The sequence below is a fragment of the Chelonia mydas genome, chromosome 2 (genome assembly GCF_015237465.2).
Source record: "Chelonia mydas isolate rCheMyd1 chromosome 2, rCheMyd1.pri.v2, whole genome shotgun sequence".
NCBI lineage: Eukaryota > Metazoa > Chordata > Testudines > Cheloniidae > Chelonia > Chelonia mydas.
The window spans coordinates 247,587,385-247,607,468 of NC_057850.1; the positions used below are offsets into that span (position 1 = coordinate 247,587,385).

A 20,084-nucleotide genomic window follows, 5' to 3' on the forward strand; every position below is an offset into this window, starting at 1 on the left:
TCACAGGGGGAGTGTGAAACAACTGGAGTCCTTGTGTTCCCCTGAGTACAAAGAATACTCGTGGCTACCGCTCCTAGCTACCCCCAAAAGGAGTGGGGGGGGGGGGTGACACCTTGAAGCCGTTTGCACCTCTGGCTCAGGTTCATCTCCTTAAGGGAAGCAGCAATACTTCCCCTGAATGCACAGAGCTCAGGGCCCATCATACCTCCTGGAGTTCCTGCTGTGGAGGTTTGACCCCATCAGAGACCCCCATCAAGGAGCTGAGCCAACAAACTACAGCCAGGCCCTGAAATGGCAAATTTCTATTAGATTCTGCCAGCCTCATTCACATTCAGTAGCACCTTATTCTAGAAAAAGGTGCTTGAAATCAATGGGAATACTGGCAGACTAAGTGCTACTCCTGTGAGTAAAGGTGAGAGAATTTACCCCTATGATTTTCTCAATAGAGCAGTGTAGCAAGGCAATAACTCACTGGTGTGGAGCCTCCTGCTGGTTGTCTCAGGAATTAGCTCTTCCAGCCCTGTGCAGGCCGGTGTCTCATCTGCCACTGGCCCCCGGGGCCCTCCCAGACCCCCTTTACCTTGGGGTGCTGCCCCCTGGCAGTGCCCCCACACTCTGGGTCTCCCCTCCCAAGGGAGCCCCCACCCTCTAGCTCCACCTTGCCTCAGTGGCTACTGCCAGTCACCATCTAGCCCCCACTCACTGGGGCAGACTACAGTCTGTAAGCCACTCATCACGGGCAAGGAGGTTTGGACCAGCTGCCTCTGCCTAACCCCAGGCTACACCTCTGGCACCAGTACCTCTCTAGGCCTTGCACAAGGCCTGCAGCCTAGGGAGTTAGCAGGCTGGTTCCCCAGCTCCTCTTGCCTTTCCCCAGCACTTCTCTACTCAGGTACCCTGCTCAACTCCCAGGAACCTGGGTCCTTCTCTCCCTTGTATAGGACCAGCTGTGCCCTGATTGGGTTGTGGCCCCAGCTGTGGCTGCTTCCCCAATCAGCCTAGCCTTTCCTCTCAGCCCCAGTCCTCTCCAAGGACTGGATTTTAACCCCTTCTGAGCTGGAGTGGGGTGACTGCCCTGCTACAAGCAGGAATTAGTTTACCAATTAGTTAATAGTATACCCAGACACACCTATATTCTTACCTCTTTCATCGGAAAACAGGACAGAACCCTCACTCCCCCCCACAGTTAATTACAGATTCTTCATAAAAATTATATCCATTAATATATGCTTTCCATAGGCCACCTCAGCAGCACCAGCTGTGTATTAGAGGGCTCACTATGGCATTTACAATGAGGAGGTTTAGTTGTTCGTTGGGAGGGAAATATGTATAGAGATTAGATTTACACAAAGTCAATTGAAGGGGACCTTGACTTGCATGAAATTATGCCACTAGATTGTCACAAATTCTTACCCGTCACAAGAACTCAGAAGTAGAGATGCTCCCTCTCCAATTGCTCTAATGTTCTGCTCATCCGACTTCACTATTCATCTCACGTTCCCGTCCAGGCAAAGACTAATGCTGCACAAATTATAGGAATGGATGTTGGGTGCATCAACAACAGTAAAAGCTAACAGTACTGCACAGCGACCGATAAAGCTTAGATAAGAACTCCGGGTTTTCTCTCTTCTTCATTGGTAGTTAAATGTGATTCCTATTATCTTACTGTTTGCTTTAATGTTATATGGATCCTGTCAAAACCCCATAGTCTCAGCACCGACTGTTCCACTGGAAAGAAAGGACTTTGTAAATAATAGTACCATTTCCTGCTGAAATGTGTTTAAAAACAATCCTATCTGATCTAATGCAGAGAACCCTTCACTGTTAGCAATAGCGGCAACTTAGAAGATTAGGAGGGTCAGATAAGGGTCGATATCAGTCTGAATCTAACTCTCCTGACTTTACCCCGCATTCATCCCTTGCTCTGTCCCAGCCCAGATCCAGTGCTGAATATCCCCCCTTCCTAATACATTCAATTCTTGTTCCCTTTCTTCTGCCATTCAAGTCCTTGCATTAGACCTTTAGCTGGTGTACATGGCTATGTCTGCACTGAGGTCACAGCCTCGAGCATCTGGGCCATTTGGACTGCAAGTCTTGCAAACTCTCTCTTGGATGGGATTTCTGGTCACCACAAGTTTCAAACTTCCCTGCATTTGTGGACTCTAGGGCCTTCCTGTTACTCCAGCCTCAGACTGCCCCATGTATCTCTGGGAGAGAGGGGACCAGTGCAGGGGTATCAGTGGTGAGGTTGGGCTGATTGTCATTAGAGGGATTAATAGTGCCATCTAGGAGGGAGTGTCTGGAATTGGATCCTTTGGACAGCAAAGGAGGGGGAGAGAAAGAACTAGCCTGAATATTTCTTACTCAGAGCTGATTTGTCTGTCTCTCTTTGTCAAGAAGTTCTAGATGATCCTAACTGTGAGCTCAATGAGTGAGGAAGTCCATCCTTTCCCTTCATAGCTGAGCCTTCCTGAGAGGTTTTGGAAGGCAGTTCCAAATTACAGGGCCAATGAGGAGAAAGTCATCCAGAGATCAAAGGTGAGTCCTAGGAATTAGAAAAAGAGCTGAGGCAGAGGCCCTTAGACATCTAGCCGGTGTGTAACTTGAGCCAAGAAGATGCCCGACCTAGGAGAACTTTTTCTATAAGAGCATAGGGCTACAGTCAGGGTGGCGTGAAGGCAACTTTGTGCTGCTCCTCTGGCACAAAGGGGGCTTAACTGGCCACTGTAGGATTCCCTCTGGGTGGTGAGGACCTTGGGTTGTCCAGAGTTGTTGTAATGACTCCTTCACAATGATCCCTCCTGGCAGCTAGTAGCAAGGGAGTGACTGGGTCAAGCAGCAGCATTTGGGGCATCTGTCCATACTGGTAATCTCCTTAGGGGCATTTACAACTGGCATAAATTAGAGTAGGCTTCAGGCTTCTCTAATTTGTGCCAGGGACTGGACTTGCACACAGTTTGCCCCAGGATATGGGGAGCATTAAGGTGGCTTAACACCAGCCTTGCAGTCCTCCTTGCCCTATGCTAAGCTGCAGCCGCAGATCTGGCTCCTATATTTTCAGGTGAACTTGCTGTCTTATGAGCAGGCAGACAGTGCATGCATTAGATATTTAAATGAGAATGTGACTTACATGAAAGACCTCTAGATACTGCAGTATTTGGTGAGTACTCAGCAGACAGGGTAGTTAGAGGAAATCATTGGAATTACTCCATGTCTATTGTATTTTGTTGAATTTGTCTCATTTGTTTTCTCCCCTTATGGTGGATCAGTTCATTAACAACCCCTTCTTCATGCCTCATGCACAGTTGTCTTCCATCGTATGCCTTCAAGAGATCAGAAAGCCCATTATAAAGCTGGAGCCATCACCACCTTTTCAGGATTTCAGGTAAATTGATTGGAAATTGCCTCATGCACAATTCTGAGTTGTTGAGGACAGGAATGTTCATTGGATGTGGAACTGGAACACCCATAGAGGGACACAACTGGAGGCCATCTCAACTCGATGGGCACTGGAAACAAGATGTGCATTAAACCAGTGGCTCTCAACCAAGGGCCCGGGGCCCACTGGGGGGCCGCGAGCAGGTTTCAGGGGGTCTGCCAAGCAGGGCTGCCATTAGACCTGCTGGGGCCCAGGGCAGAAAGGCAAAGCCCAGGGCTCCAAGTCCCATCACCCGGGGCTGAAGCCGAAGCCTGAGCAACTTAGCTTTGCAGGGCCCTCTATGGCAATTGCCCTGCTTGCTACCCCCTAACACCAGACCTGGCTTTTATATGCAGAAGACAGTTGTTGTGGCACAGCTGGGCTGTGGAGTTTTTATAGCATGTTGGGGGCGCCTCAGAAAGGAAAAGGTTGAGAACCCCTGCATTAAGCTAATGTTGCAATTGGACTTCATTGAATAATGGCTCCTCTGGCTTTCTGAGCTAATTGATGCACAGGAACAAAGAGAATTTATTCATGAAGAGTTAGTTCTCCTAGGATCTAAAAAAACTCAAACAAGCAGAACCTATAATACTTAACAGATGCACTCAGGATCTCTGCAGACTTCTTTGCTCTGTCTCTGAGGAACAACTCTGTGTGTCGTAATATTTATATTCTGATAGCACCTAGAGGTCAACTGTGTCGGCGTCCTATTGTACCGCATTCTGTACAAACATCATAATAATCTTTAGTGCTTATATTGTACTCTTCGTCCATAGACCCCCGGTGCTTTACGAAGGTGGGAAGTGTCATTACCCTCATTTTGAATATGGGGAAACCGAGGCAGAGAAATGTCAAGGGAGTTGCCCAAGGTAACTCAGCAGGCTCATGAAAGAGCCAGGAATAGAACCTACGTTCTAGCCCCATGCTCTATCCATTAAGTCAAATTGCCTCTCTTTTAGTAAGTGACAGTCCCTTCCCCAGAGAGTTTATAATTTAGAAGACAAAATGCAACAGGTGAATGACAAACAAATGCACCAGGATGGGTCAGGGCAAGGGGAGAAAACAGAAACAAAAGTAGAATGTGTGCAATTAACCAGTCACGAGAAGTAATCACAAATCACCATCTACCTAAGGTAGTCTCATCCAATAGCACTGCCTGGATGACGGATTAGACAATCAGAAAGGTCTTTTCTATCTTACTTTTCTGATTTTTCTGAGGTCACACCTTGGCACTGCACTAATGCTGGCTATAATGTTGTTAATATGTGCCAAAATTTCCACTCTATTGGAAGCAGATTTTTTGATGCCCTTGTTGGGGGATCTGATGGGATCGATCAGGCCTTCTGTGTCCTCTTCTGGAGGCATCAGCACCCCTGCTCAAGGAAAATCCACTCAGTCCAGGCTACCAACAAGACAGCCCTCTAAAGCCTAGAAGGGCTTGGAAAAATATTGTCCAATCAAGAGCCAGCAGGCCAATTAAGATAGATTGCCTGCATCTTCCTAGTGGAAGAGCTAGGGAGACTGGAATACAGCATCTCCTCCTCCTCTGCACTAGTGCAGAATCAGGTCAAGACCTTGTGTTTAGTGCTTGCATTTGAGTTTTTTCTTTCTTTATTTAAAGGCACAGAGAGCCAAGTCCTGGGTTATTTTGTTATTTAACTGTGGAGAGACTGATGCTGAGTTTATGGCATGGGCTATTCTGCTCCAAGCAGGCAGCCAAAACTTATGGATGAAGGCAGGGAATGCGTGTAATACCATGCTTGGTCCCACAGGGACCTCATGTTTGATGTTGCTAGAATTCTGCAACTGGCCATTTCACAAGATGCAAGCAATATCATATATGTAGCAGAGGCCTCCTGAAACATGGCTAGACATTGTCCATCTCTATGCCAAATGGCTAATGATCTGTGGCTGGAAGGATCTACAGCCCCTATTGATTCAGGATTGATAGTATTATGCAATATTTGTATTCTAGAAGCAACCAGAGAGCCGTCCCCGCACCACACAGTACCAAGGTCTTGTTGTGCCAGGTGCTGTACAAACACATATGAAGTTGCAGCTGCTGCCCCACAGCATTTGCAAGCCAGGAAGCATGGAAGACATTGCTGGCTTTGAAGAGACAGCTTCCATGATAGATCTGAGGCATTCTTCCTCCTAGGTTTCCCAAATGAACTTACCAAGCTAAAGGAGGTTTGAGCAGATTCTTCAATGTAACCTTTTCTGGCAACCCTCTGTACAGGCAGTGTGGTGAGATGGTGCTGTGACTTTACAGCCCATATTCTTTATGAAAATATGCTTATGATATGGATATGGCATAACAGATATTTTATGCAGAATGGGTCTCGTAAGGTATCATTGGAAAGGTTTTAATTTACTGAATGTGATTATCCAATTTGTATGCATGTATCATTTCTGTATCTAAAGTTAGGAATGTTGACTATGTAACAATTACAACTGGGTGTGTACTTGGGAAACACCCACCAGACAACAGGCCATCAGCCTTGATGGGCCATTAGGAAGAAACAATAAGACTTTGAAGATACTAATATCTCTCTTTCCTGAGAGGCATCCTGGGATATTGCTGTGACACTACTAGGTCATGTGGTCATCTGGTACTAAATACCATCTTGGACTTCGAGTAATTTTCCACTAAAAGGAGGGGGACGTCAAGACTGGGAAACAAAAGATTCCTGCCTTATATAAATCTTATTTAAGGCTGGGGAGTAAGTTGATCTTGGTTCACTCTTCACTGAATCCCCACCCAGGATGAGCGCTGGAAACACCTAAGGAACAAGGGAAAGGGGGAGGAGAACTGAACTCAGTCTGGAAAAGGGATCTGGTCTGTGAATAAGATACCTGAAGATTTAAGCTGCAAGCAGGGTAGCTAACCTTCAAGAATTTCTGCAACCTGCCCAAAAATCAACATTTAGGGTGAGAAATGACTACTTGTAACCCATTTCTTTAAGATCTTCAGCTCAGTATGCATGTTTTGTTTTATTTGCTTAGTAATCTGCTTTGTTCAGTTTGCTATCCCTTATAATCACTTAAAATTTACCTTTGATAGTTAAAATTATTTCTTGTTTATAACATAACACGGTTTGTGCAATTCAATTATTTATTGATGATGATGAATAATGATCATCAATCAATGATGAATAATAATTATTATTCATATTTGGGGGGAGGGGAGGGCAAGAAGCTGTGCATACCTCTCTCCACATTGAGGGAGAAGGTGAATTTTTATGAGCATGTGCTGTGCAGACTTCTCTATACCGCGCAAGACAATATTATTTTGGGTTTACTCCTCAAAGGGGGTGTGCACCTGAGTGCTAGGTACTTTCCTAGCTGAATCTTCCCATACAGAGCTGCTTGCAGACTGTGTGTGTGTGTGTTGCCAGAGACCCTGATTCAGCAAAACAGGGAGAGGGAGCCCAGGCTAGTGAAGCAGGCAGGCTCAGTGAAACCCCAGTACATCAGGTGGCATATCAGACAGAAGGAGAGGGGGAGAAGGTGGGGGCAACCCCTCATGGGTGCCACAATCAAAGCAGACAGAGCAGCTTTGTGCTCTAGAGCAAAGCAAAATGATTTAATAACACTTATCATTGCTCCCCATAAGAAAATACCAAAAGAAACCTAGAATTATTCAAGAACAATACAGATGTTTCTATAGCTACCTCCTCTCTCATGTATTCCATTTTGGAATTCACCCTCCCCCATAATCCTACCTGCACAGACAAAAAGCTCCTGAGGTGTTTGCCTCAAGATTTCAAATATCCCAGAAACCCCAATGATGCCTCAGGATCCACTAATTGGGAACTGCTGCACCTGTGGCTTTCAATTAGCCACAGCTGGACTAGGCAGGTTCAAGTGGTTGCTACCAGCCAGGAAATAACTAGTAGATTTATTCCCGCCCTGGGCACAGCTATAACTTTATGTAAGGGGATAAATAAAAATACAAACTCTTTCAGAGCTTTTTATTATTGGGAGGCCCTAATCTTTCCTGTTGATTTCAGGTGAGCTTTGTCTACACTGCACCACTCAATTTCCTCTTTGTATAGGAAAAGAGAATATGGCTTTCTTTCTGATTTGGGGGAAAGGTAAACTAGAACATTGTAGAGGTTTACAAAGGAAAAGAATGGTGATGCCTTTTTACACCCTGTTGGAATCATGTTCATTCATATCCATGCACCCCTATGAAAAAGACTACCCAGGACAGCATAAGAGCTGTTTGTTAAAGGGACAATGCCTCTGCAGTTTTGGAGAGGGGAAGGAAAAGCCATTGCCCCCTCATGAACTCCTTTTGGAGGTGTCCTTAAACAAGAAAGAAGGGGTGGCAGGTGATTTCATTCCCTGGGAGCTGTCCTTTCCTGGATAAATAAGAAAGGAAGGGAAACAGGTAAACAAATCTTCTTAAATAGACAGGCTACCCAACTGGATTGTTGCTTGCGTGATGAGCTCTTGGGGGAGTCATGTATGTAGGTCTCTACTTATTTCTGGCTGTCTACCTTTTGCGGATCCTCTTTTTTCCTTTATTTATGCTGCTATCCCTCTCCTCTTTATGTGAGTTCTCAGCAGAGCAATCTCCTTGAACCAGCTCCGTGGTCCATATTAAGTTAGTTATGCCTACAGACTCAAAGCGTCTGGGGTGGTAGCGGGACTTTTGCTGTTTGACGTTTCACTTTAAAAAGATTAGAAGATCTGTGTGATTATTTAGAACCTTGACTTCTCAAGGCTTGTACTCCATCCAGCCCACTTTTGAGTGACCCCCAAGTCACTTCTTTGGGAGACTCTTGCACAGTCCAGGTCTTTCCATCCTGCCCCTCGTACTGAACACAATACACATGGTTTTTAAAACATACTTTTTGTGTGTGTGTATATATCTAAAAAGGTGCTCTCTGGAGCTGTGACTAGTTGATGTAAGGTTACCTGCTGCTTAAGCTGCACAACTGGGAAATGCAGAGTGGTGTTGAAGAATTCAAGCACAGAAGGACTGGGGAGCCTTGTGAATCTGTGCAGTCAAGTTTATTCAGTGCTGGAAGATAGGTCAGATTTTGCTCGTACAAGGCATGCGAATAATATAGCTGCTCAAAGGCATTTAAGCAGCCAGTGCGCTTCAACTACTGCATGGAATAATGCATGTTTTAAATATTTCAGACACATCTTGTTACGCTGAGTTGTGTTGCTTCAGTATGTTCTGTTGCATTATGTCAGAAACTGACATGACATGAGGTAATTGGACTTGATGTGACATAATCCAGCCATAGAGGAACATGTGATAGATGAAAGAATTTTCCCTGAGGCAAGCAGAAACAGGCTGGTACTGTATAGTACCTGCAAGAGGGGAACGTTTTTAATTCTTTACTGCTGTTAGTGCAGGGTGGTACATTTTTCAGTCTATGCACAGCTGTAATTGAAAACTCTAAATGTGGATTTTTTTAAACCACTATACATGATGCTGAGTTTGAAGTGAAATGAAGCTAAATAAAAATTCTAAGAACCCCAAGTATCCAATAGCATGAAAAAAACAGAAGCCCATTTATATACAATGAAGTGCGAGCTCCCACAGCCTATGAAATACAACTGAATTTGCGTCAGCTCCTTCTGGCCTTCTAAGCTGGCTGGCCGTGGCATAGCTAGTTGGTGTTAGAGATGGATCTGAAATTCCATTTTAGGTCCAATTCCTCCTGAATTTGGAGGATGTTCAGAGCCAGATTCTGAGCCAGTATCCATTGTTTGGTGGAAAAGCAAATGCTGATGGGTTCATACATGTCTTCATTTAGGTCCCAATTCTGAGCTTCCGTGGGTGTGTCCCTCCCTCCCACTGAAGCCAATACCACTCTCTATTGATGGAGTCTGCTTCAGGATTGGGGTCTTAACTAGTAGCTTCCAGTCAAACTCCATTCTATCTAATCTTTGCTTGGGAGACATCATGGACCCATAGATGTTCATTTTCTCTATAACTAGAGTGGGCCCGGGGGGCCTTGAGCAGGGGGTATCCCAGAGAACTTTTATATCAGCCACTGGATTGGTCCTAAGGTTGTATACTTTCATTTGTGGAGGGACATTCCCCATTGAAGCATTTTAGAGCAGGCAGAAGAGCCCCTGAAAATGCATTAGTGGGGGTGTAGTTCTAAAAGGAACTGTCCTCTGTCTCCTTGAATTCAGCTTGCTGACGCTTAGATATTTTATATGCTTTCATTTCAATGGTACTTTATTGGACATTGGCTTCTGTTCATTAAATGAAAAATGCATAAAAGGTCTAGGATGGGTGGGAGGAGAAGAGCCTGACAAATAGAAGGGACTTGGAGCGGGGGCGGTCTGAAAATACTTGTCTTGGTTCTTTATGACTTTGCTGCTGCTGTTCCTCCCTTAGCATGCTGTTTTCTGAACACTGTCTGTTTGTGCCCCAGTTGCAATCCTTTTTTATGTGCAGTGTGTGACTGTGTTACATCATATGGATAGTCAAGTGACAACCTGCTTCTATCTGCCCCTTGGAAACATCCTTTGCAAGGTGTCCGGTTTTCAACCAGAACACCTGGTCAAAAAGGGACCCTCCCCAGCTCACTGAAAATGAGTGAGTCAGGGTGGGGAGAGCGAGTGACGGAGGATGGAGTGAGCAGGGTGGGGCCTCAGAGAAGGGGCAGGACAAGGATGTTTGGTTTTGTGCGATTAGAAAGTTGGCAACCCTAAAGAAAAATAAACAAAAGTAGCAGTTGACCAAGTATCATGTCCAACAGCCTCCTACCACCATAGTGGGACATTAGCTTACTTTGGATAAGAAGGGAGGGGACGCCTTTTACTGCGTAACCAATACCAATCCCTGTAGTATTCTAGAATCATTTTCATCATTGTCTGCCATCCATGAACTAATTAGGCCTGATGGTGCTTAACGTCTGAATTCTCATGATATTCTAGCCTGACGAGGTCTGACTATGAATGGAAGCGTAAAGCCGACAGACCCTGGTCATCAGCGGGCAGGATTGAACTTGGGACCTCTGGAGCTTAGTGCATGAGCCTCTACCACATGAGCTAAAAGCTAACTTCCTGTTAGCTAAGGCTGTAGAGCAAACTCCTTAATCTCTCTCTCTCTCTCTGACAGGTTTCAGAGTAACAGCTGTGTTAGTCTGTATTCGCAAAAAGAAAAGGAGTACTTGTGGCACCTTAGAGACTAACCAATTTATTTGCTGGCAATGGCCCACCTTGATTGTCATGCACATTGTGGGGAGAGTGGTCAGTTTGGATGAGCTATTGCCAGCAGGAGAGTGAGTTTGGGGGGGGGGAGATGAGAAAACCTGTATTTGTGCTGGAAATGTCCCACCTTGATTTTCATGCACGTTGTAAGGAGAGTGGTCACTTTGGATAGGCTATTACCAGCAGGAGAGTGAGTTTGTGTGTGTGGTTTTTGGAGGGGGGTGAGGGGGTGAGAGAACCTGGATTTCTGCAGGAAATGGCCCACCTTGATTATCATACACATTGTGAAGACAGTGGTCACTTTGGATGGGCTATTACCAGCAGGAGAGTGAGTTTGGGGGGGGGTGGGCGGAGGGTGAGAAAACCTGGATTTGTGCTGGAAATGACCCAACTTGATGATCACTTTAGATAAGCTATTACCAGCAGGAGAGTGGGGTGGGAGGAGGTATTGTTTCATGGTCTCTGTGTATATAATGTCTTCTGCAGCTTCCACAGTATGCATCCGATGAAGTGAGCTGTAGCTCACAAAAGCTCATGCTCAAATAAATTGGTTAGTCTCTAAGGTGCCACAAGTCCTCCTTTTCTCTCTCTCTAAGTGGTCTCGGTGCTACTAGATGGGACAGAACACCACGTGCAGGAGGTGTGGGAGTTACAGAAGCATGTCTTGACATTACAATGTCTGTGAATATGAGGTGATGCTCTGTCATATCAGCTATAGTATCCTATTTATTTGTCTTAAGTTTAAACGGTTTCTGTTCATCTATCTGCCTGAGATTTTTTTGTGGTTCCTCAACACTGTTCTATCCAAGTGTTATCAGCAATGGCAAACTGAGTTTCAGTCTTAGCCGTGAACATCCTTCATTTGGGTTTGAAAGAGATGCTAAATGTTGTTCTTCTAGCCTGTGTCCTTTGAGGTTTTTTAATATAAATCTCTGCCCCATTTCTTAAAAGCCAGCTCAGCTGCATGAACTAGGCTTTATTTTTATAGGCTCATTATTTTTTATATTGATGTTCATTTTCTGAAAATAGTGTGAGAGCTAAATGTGTACAGCCCTCTAGACATTTTAACAAAATCATATTTCAGTGGTGATATTGATTGCCTATCGATATGGTGAGATATGGCCATGAGTTAACGTTAACAGTGCACTGTGTTAACTTAAGTAATGTGAAAAACAAAAATGAGAGGTGGGCTTGTTTTACTTTTTGCTCCACTCTGTGACCCTCTCACTGTGCTTTATCCCTCCTCCCCCCCCCCCCCCCCCCGGGGTGTTAGCTGATCACAGGCACAACCTCTAACTGTTTCCCTTAATGGGTGATAAGCAAAATCAGCCAGGGTTTCTAGTATGGAGATAGGATATAAACTGTCCTCCTCCCCTCCAGTCTGTGCACATGCTTTGTGTTGGTAAGTAGAGAAGCAATCAAGTTCACAGTTAAAAGAATTCCCACTCTTGATCACCCCTAGACGATCCTAGAGCCTTAACATTCCACCTGCCCTACAGAAGGGGTGGGTTCATTTTACAGCAACTTGGGGTTTTTCAATTGAGTTCACTTTTAAAGCTAACACCAGAAATCAATTAGGCACCAGTTCAGCCTGCAGAACCTTGATTACTGTTAAGAATATATAAATTGTAGGGGGAGAGAATCCTAGTCTGCACTGCAGTGATAATCCCATCAGTCACAGCAGATCTGTGCACAGCCCACTTTGCTGGGAGCATTATTTTAATATAGGGTTGTTGGTTTTTTAAGTACAGCAAGTATCTTTATTTCCATTTTACAGGAGGAGAAACCAGAGGCACTAAAAGGTGAAGTGATTTACTCAATGTCACATAGTATGTTAGTGGCAGAACTGGGAATAGATCCCAAGACCCTTGACTCCCTGTTTAGGGCCTTATCTGCTGGACTATGATGCCTCTGTAAGATAAACCAGTAAAACTATATATTGGTTATAGCAGTGTGTGGATAAGACCCTGACTAGGTACAGGGAGTAGGAGAGGAAGGATGGTCTAGTGGTTAAGGCTTTAGGTAGGACGTGGGTTCAATTCCCAGCTCCATTGCAGATTTAGGGCATGGCACTTAGCCTTTCTGTGTCTCATGTCCCAGTCTATAAAATGGGGATGACGGGAAAGTGCTATCCTACAGAGGTGTTGTGTGCAGATAAATACATGAGATTATGAGGCACTCGCATACTAAAATGATGGGGATTATATGAGTGCCTTAGATAGATAACAGGTCTGTCAAGTAAAACAGTACCATTTTCAGAGTTAGGAGAGCTGCCCTTTAAGCAAACAGAAGAAGCTAGAGAGGACCAAGGCCCAGTTAGGTCAGTTATTCCTCTCTGGCCTACTGTCTCTTATAAATTTTTTTATTTTTTAAATCACATTTGTTGGTGGAAACTCCACTCTTCTCTAGTTTCCCCAGGGCCTGATTGGACAGCTTCTGACAGTGCGCAGGATGGGGGCTAGCAATAAAGAACAAGGGAACCACTCATAAAAATGAGCTGGGGGGAGGGCAGCATGAGGGACTCTCTTCAGATCATTGGAGAATGGGGAGAGGGGGAAGTGGCACTCCCCCAGACCACCACAGTAAGGGGAAAAGTGGGAGTTCTTCCTCTGGTTTTAGCTTTGCTTCCCTTCCCCTTAACCCCTGCTCCTCTTTTACGCTGGAGCGAGCGAGAGAGAGACCATGATCAGGCCCTTTAAGAGAAAAGAATTCCTGTAGGACTCCACCCATTACTCACACAACATAAGCACTATGGCCGCCAAGCGCTCTTTCGCTCAGGTCTCAGTGTTAATGCCTCGTACCCCAGTTTCCCCATGCATTCCCTTTCACCTCAAACTCTGGGGAGAAACATAAAATCAGCCACAGATTACTCAAGTCTGCTGAGTGTGCTGTCTAACCCAGGGCATATATTCTCTACACGATGCATGTGCATAATTCCCATTAACACTAATGGGAGTTATGTGCTTGCATTCACAGGAGAGTATGCCCCTATGTCTGACATCTCATTTTATGAGTTATGGTACTGAAATTACCTGCAAACAGTGGGGGTCAATGTGCTGCAGCTGATCTGAAAGAAGTGAACACTGGTCGCAGCAGTTGTGTGCGTGTCCTCTCAAGTGTAATTCGTAACAACACTAGTAAGCCATTTTGGGTGCCATGGTTACATATAGGAGCTAATTCTCTTTCCCACTGTTAATGGAGTGAAGAATTGGGCTCACATTCACTCTGTGGTATGAGTGCAAATGGGGAAACAATAAGATTTTTGCAATGTATTTACTAAACTTTTGCTATTGTATTGAAATAAGTCTAACCTTAAACTCCCAACTGTGCTTATGCTCATGTGTAATGTACTAACTCCTCTCATTTACAATCTTATAAATCAGGTGAATCAGCCATGTGGTGATGGTCTGCAAACATTATGAGGTATAATTTCTATGGAAGAACAACATTTGGTACAAGGTGGTACAACTAGGAGTATTGAGATAAAACTGAGAAGGGAAATTTAGGTTGAATATTAGGTAAAATTTCTAGACAGTGAGATATATTAGGCTGTAGAATAGTTTAAAGGGGGTGGTAGGAACGTCATCACTTGGGGCATTTAAAACTAGACCAGACGCTTCCCTGCATATGGCTCTGGAACCCTGTGGAGAGACTTTTGGTGGGCTGGGAGAAGTGGGGAATGATGCTACAGAGGCAGGACTTTTGTACCAGGCCGCAGGGCTGGGCTCTGATTGAATGCTATATTCTCTTCTGAGACCAGACGAGTGAGATATGGGGTATAGTTAACTGAGCCCCACAACAGCCCTCTGAAGTGGGTATCAATATCCCCATTTTACAGATGGGTGGCATGAATGTTATAGAGCTTAAGGGCCTGATTATTTTTTAAAGGTGCAGAGCAGCTGCTGCTCCCCTCAACTTCAACTGGATTTGTGGATGCAGAGCACCTCTGAAAATCGGGCTCTAAATGACTTGCCCAAGGTCATACAGCAAGGGACAAAACTGGGAAGTGAATATGGGAGTTCTGACTCCTAGGGTCGGCAACCTTCGGCACACCTGTGTAATCTGCTGGCAGGCTGCAAAACATTTTCTTTACGTTGACCGTTGGCAAGCATGGCCCCCCCACAGCTCCCATTGGCCGGGAATGGCGAACCGCGGCCACTGGGAGCTGCTGGGGGCCGTGCCTGCAGATGGCCAATGTAAACAAAATGTCTTGCGGCCCACCAACGGATTACCCGGATGGGCCGTGTGCCAAAGTTTGCTGACCCCGACCTAGAGGACAACCCTCACTGTGTGTGATAGAATTTGGAGTAATTGGTAAGAAAATTTGGTCTCTATGAGCCCTCTGTAAACATGTGGTATAACAGCCTTGACGTGTACAGTCACAGCTTTAATTATAATGTTGCAGTGGTTTTATTTTATATCCATTATTTATACACGACCCCACTTCAAGCCCCCTTTTAATATTATCAGCACAAACCTAAAATAATCTCCTTTAGATTAGCCTAGTGTGTTGACAGTGGAGAAAAATCTATGGGTGGAATTAGGGCACTTTCCAGTATTTCACATATGCCCAGTGCTGTTCTTTCACCATTTATAGAACTTCATTTCTTTCCCTTTGTAAATGTTTTCCTCCAGGCATGCTTGTCTGGATCAAATGTAACCACGTGGTTCAGAATTCACAGCATGGGCTTGATCCTGCTAGCTTCGCTTAGGCAAAACTCCCATTGACTGAAGTGGGAATTTTGCCTGAGTAACGCCTACAGAACTGGGCCTTGAGTGTTTGTCTATATCCAGTGTTTATGGTAGTCCCATGCAGAGCATCATGCCACTTGACCCTTGTAGGGATCATCATTTTGTTCTGTGTTTGTACAATGCCTAGCACAATGGGGTCCTGTCCATGAATGAGGCTCCTAGATTCTGTGATGGTTTTATACCTGTAAGCGAGGTCCGAATGAGCTCTCCCCTGACATCTGGTGATGAGCAAGGAGAAAAGACTTCAGGAACAGACCGTATTTGCGTAGACGTGCCTACTGTGCCTAGGTAAGCAGCAGATGGAGCTGTCTTGCCAAAATGATCAAGTTTGGCTGGTTTGGGTTTACACATCGCTCTAGTATTTGAATGCCAGGGTAATGAAATGTTGTTATCCTGATTGTACAAGTAAAGGGCAGAAGAACTGTGCTTAATACACCCTAAACTCAACCTCACTTGCTAAGCAGGGGGTTGGGGTGCCAAATCCCAGTGAAGATGAGAGTGGGTGGGGGGCAGGTATTCCTGTTTGGTGGGGACTCTGCCTGAAGAGTCCTAGACCGCCCAGTTGATCTTTTTATTTCCTAGGTTTAAAGATAGAGCGAATTAGATCTATTGAGAGTTCTTGTTTCTGGTTGGTGATTCCTAGAGCTGACAGCGCTGCTGAGGAGGTCTAGGAGCTGACCTTAGGCCTTGTGTGGGGTCAGTGAAAGACAACACAGAGGTGGCACTGGCGGTGAGAATCCCTGATGAAATCACTGAGCGCTCAAATCACTAACGACAGGCCTGCACTTAAAATACTGCTCTGCTGTAGCGCTTCAGTGAAGATTGAAATAGCCGAATCTATCTCTGTGAGAGAGGGTGGCTATGCCCTGTCTACACCAGGGGTTAGGCTGGAATAACGGTGTCACTGAGGGGTGTGGATTTTTCACACCCCTGAGCAAGGCAGTTGTACCAATGTAAGTTTATAATGGCCGAAGAGTTGGGTTAAGTGGTGGAACGTCAGAATATGTTGTTGTGGGAGCCCTGAGCAGCGGTGGCTAGAAGCCGCAGGGAGCGGTGGTGGTAGAGAAGTCGCAGCGGTAAGACAGTGGCGAGTGGCGGCAGGAGAGAAACAGTGGTAGCTTTGAGCCAGTTGCAGAGGCAGCAGCAGAGACACTGCTTGATGCCCTCTCTCTTTCTGGGGTGGGAGGTGAATGCCATGAACACACCTCTGAACTCTGGGTCTTTGCTAACCAAGGACAACCGACTGTGAGTGGGGTGCAGCAAAGGGAGAGGGGAGTGATGTGTTCCAGGGATAGACATTCATGAGAACAGCCCTACTGGGTCAGACCAAAGGTCCATCTAGCCCAGGATCCTGTATACCAACAGTGGCCAGTGCCAGGTGCCCCAGAGGGAATGAGCAGAGCAGGTAATCATCAAGTGATCCATCCCCTGTCTCCCATTCCCAGCTTCTGGCAAACAGGCTTTAGTCGGACTTTCCCACCACAAGGTGGGAAACTGAGGCAAAGGACACTACCCAGTGCACTGTGGGGTCAGGTTTGCTTACGGTTGTCTGCTTTTGAATGTGGTTGTCGCCTTTCCCCAAACTGATGCTGGGTTTCCTTTTAATAAAAGATCTTTTTTTGTTATACACACACAGGCTCAGTGCTTGCGAGTGGGGAAGTATTGCCTCTTCGAGGCAGCCAGGGGTGGTGGTAGGGTTACACAGATTACGGGATGGGGCTTGAGCCAGTTCTGTGTCATATTGTCAAGAGCAACCACTGAGAAATTGAACCTGGCTTTGTTGTTGCCGACTCCACTGGCAGAAGGGTTACAGACACACAGCGTGATGGAGCATTTATTTATAGTGAATGATATATGTGACCTTCCTCATCTCCTCGCTACTCCTGTAAGTCTGTGCTAATCTCATTTAATAAGCAAATAAAAACTTTAGGGTATGTCTACACTGCAGTAAAACACCTGCGGATGGCCTGTACCAACTGGCTCAGGCTGTGGTATTGTAGTGTAGACATTCAGTCTGGGGCTGGAGCCCGGGCTCTGGGACCCTCCCACTTCTCAGGGCCTCAGCCTGGACGCCAGCCCAAGGCCAAACATCTACACTGCAGTTTTATAGCCCACAGCTCGAGCCCCATGAGCCTGAGTCAGTTGACGTGGGCCAGCTGTGTGTGTTTTCTTGCTGTTTGGACATACTCTTAGAGGGAGAATCTGCACCTGAGTGGCCAGCTCAAATAAAGCTTCAAGTGCTATAAGGTGAAAAATCTGGAGATTGGCTATATAGGAATCGACCTGAGAGAAGATATGAACTAGCAAGCAAATGACAAAATGGCATAAAAGGAGGCTGATTTCTCCCTCCCCACATCTTGATTTAACTGCTCATTTTCATGGGGGGCAGGAATAATAATAAACCACTGACTCCCTTGGGAATAAGGACTGAGGGACAAATTCATCCTGGCACCAGTGGAGCACCAGCAGGAAGGAAGCTTCCAGTCCCCATTCCCATATGGGGCTGCTAGGGGCCAGTTCAACCTATGGCAAAAGTCTAAGGCCTGAGATATGCTCTCCTATGCGCCTCTGTTGGGCACTAGCGATGGCTCATAGGGAGCATTGCAAGTGTGCTCTGGATAGACTCTGGCCCCCCTCCAGCCTGCTCCTGATGTGCCACCTAACCTGCATTACCCCATGAGATAGGGCCGGGGCAGAGCTGGCTCTCTACCTGTTGGGCACCCCCACTGCATTGGGAAAATTCACAACAGCAGCCACAGCAGAAGAGGAAACACTCCCTGGGGCCTGGTCTGTGCTTAAAACTTGTGCTGGCACAGCTGTGTCAGCCAGGGGTATGAAAAAACCCACAGCTCTGACTGATGTTGCTATGCCAACAAAGCCCCCAGTGTAGGGGCAGCTGTGTTGACAGAGTGGGGGTGGTGTTCCTACACTGACAGAACAACTCCTGTTGGTGTAGGCTGCCTCTACGCTAAGGCTATGCTGGCATAGGCTCTGTAGTGTAGCTGTAACCTGAGTCAGCTTTGGCTAGGGAAATCTCTACCCAGGAGTGGGCAGCAGGGGTAATAGGACTGAGGGCCTCCATAAAGACTCTGTCTTTGATGGATATGGGGGTCTGTGAGTGCTGAGGGCCAGACCTACAGCTCATGCACGCCGCTCCCCAGACATAATGATGTGTGGGGGAAACTCCCCAAAGGTGTGTTTCTTCTCCTCCTGTGGGATTTTCTGGGGCAATATGGCCCCAGTTTATAAATTTAGCGACTGAGCCATACTCACTAACAATTGAAACATTAAATCTCCCGTCGTGCTTCCAGGCTGATGCTCCACTTTTTATTGTCTACACAAATCTGTAATTGTTAACTCTGAGCAACATTTCATGGGCCAATAAATGTTAGTTATGGTATATATGGTAGCTTTATGAAATGTAATTAGTGCTGGAATGGTATGTGACACCCAGGCGTTCTGGAGTCTGGAGAAGAACCTTTTATCAGATGTAGACATTTAAATCGCTTTAACAAAAAACCAAAAACAAATAACGATATTGTTATCCCGGGTTAGACCTCCTGCCCCTTTTGGAATGACATTTGATGTACTGGGATTTCACTGAGCCCATCCTGCTCCACCAGCCTGGATTCCCTCTCCCTGTTTTGCTGAATTAGGCTCTCCGGCCTCTTGCAGCTTGAGCGCGAGCGTGCACGGACACACACACTCACACGCAGAGGTAGAGCCACACATCTGCTGACACAGATTGAAGTCAGCTCTGTATGAGAGGATTCACCCAGCACTCACATGCACACCCCCTTTGGGGAATAAACCCAAAATAATACTGTCTCGTGCAGTATAGAAAGATCTGCACAGCACAAGCTTATAAAAATTTGCTCTCTTTCTCTGTGTGAAGAGAGATACGCACAACTTCTTGCCCCCAGTTAGAACTTTCACAAACTGGGTTTAATAATAAACAAAACAAATTTATTAACTATAAAAGGCAGATTTTAAGTGATTATAAGAGATGGCAAACAGAACAAAGCAGATTACTGAACAAATAAAACAAAATATGCATACTAAGCTTAAGATCTTAGAGACGGGTTTCTCCCCCTAAATGTTGTTTTAGGCAAGTTGCACAGTTTCTGTAGCTTAGAGTTCCAGTTATTTCTTCTTACAGACTGGACTCCTGTCTCAGTCTGGACTCACCCCTGCCTTTCCCCTCAGGTTAGTTCCTTTGTCCCTTTAGGTACTTTTAGCAGTCTTTCTTCTTGGGTAGGCAATGGAGAAGAGTCTAGATTAACCCCCTCCCCAGCCTTAAAAGGATTTACCTAAGGCGGGAAACCTTTGATCCCCATCCACTACAGAGGAAAAGTACCAGCAGTGTCCAAGGTGGTATTTTGTATCAGGTGATCTTATCAACTGACTTTGCAGTGTCAAAGCAACTATGAAGCCAGGTTTGTTTGAAATGTCCACAGGAAGGAACTCCAGGCAGATGGCAGATCCACCTCAAAGACTCATTGTCTTTTTCTAATGGCCCATTAAAGCTGATTTCTTACTGTCTGGTGGGCGTTTCCCCAAGTACATACACAGTTGTAATTGTCACATTGTCAATATTCCTAACTTCAGATAGGTAAATGATACATGCATACCAACTGGATAATCACATTCAGTAAATCATAACCTTTCTAATGATATCTAACATGAGCCATCTTGCATAGCGTATATCTTAGTTATGCCATAT

The 20,084-nt window shown here is 45.6% G+C and overlaps 1 long non-coding RNA gene across 2 annotated transcripts in view; it reads left to right on the forward strand.

Moving 5' to 3' along the window:
* The first annotated feature begins 6,249 nt into the window (after positions 1-6,249).
* The window catches only part of LOC122464777, a 33,566-nt gene continuing 19,731 nt past the window's right edge, over positions 6,250-20,084 (forward strand). The window contains exon 1 of one of the 2 annotated variants that reach the window (XR_006289133.1): positions 6,250-6,349. This is a non-coding gene — a long non-coding RNA (uncharacterized LOC122464777). Of the gene's footprint in view, positions 6,350-7,365; positions 7,432-20,084 lie in introns of those variants that run through there. The other variant, XR_006289134.1, reaches the window with a different exon arrangement.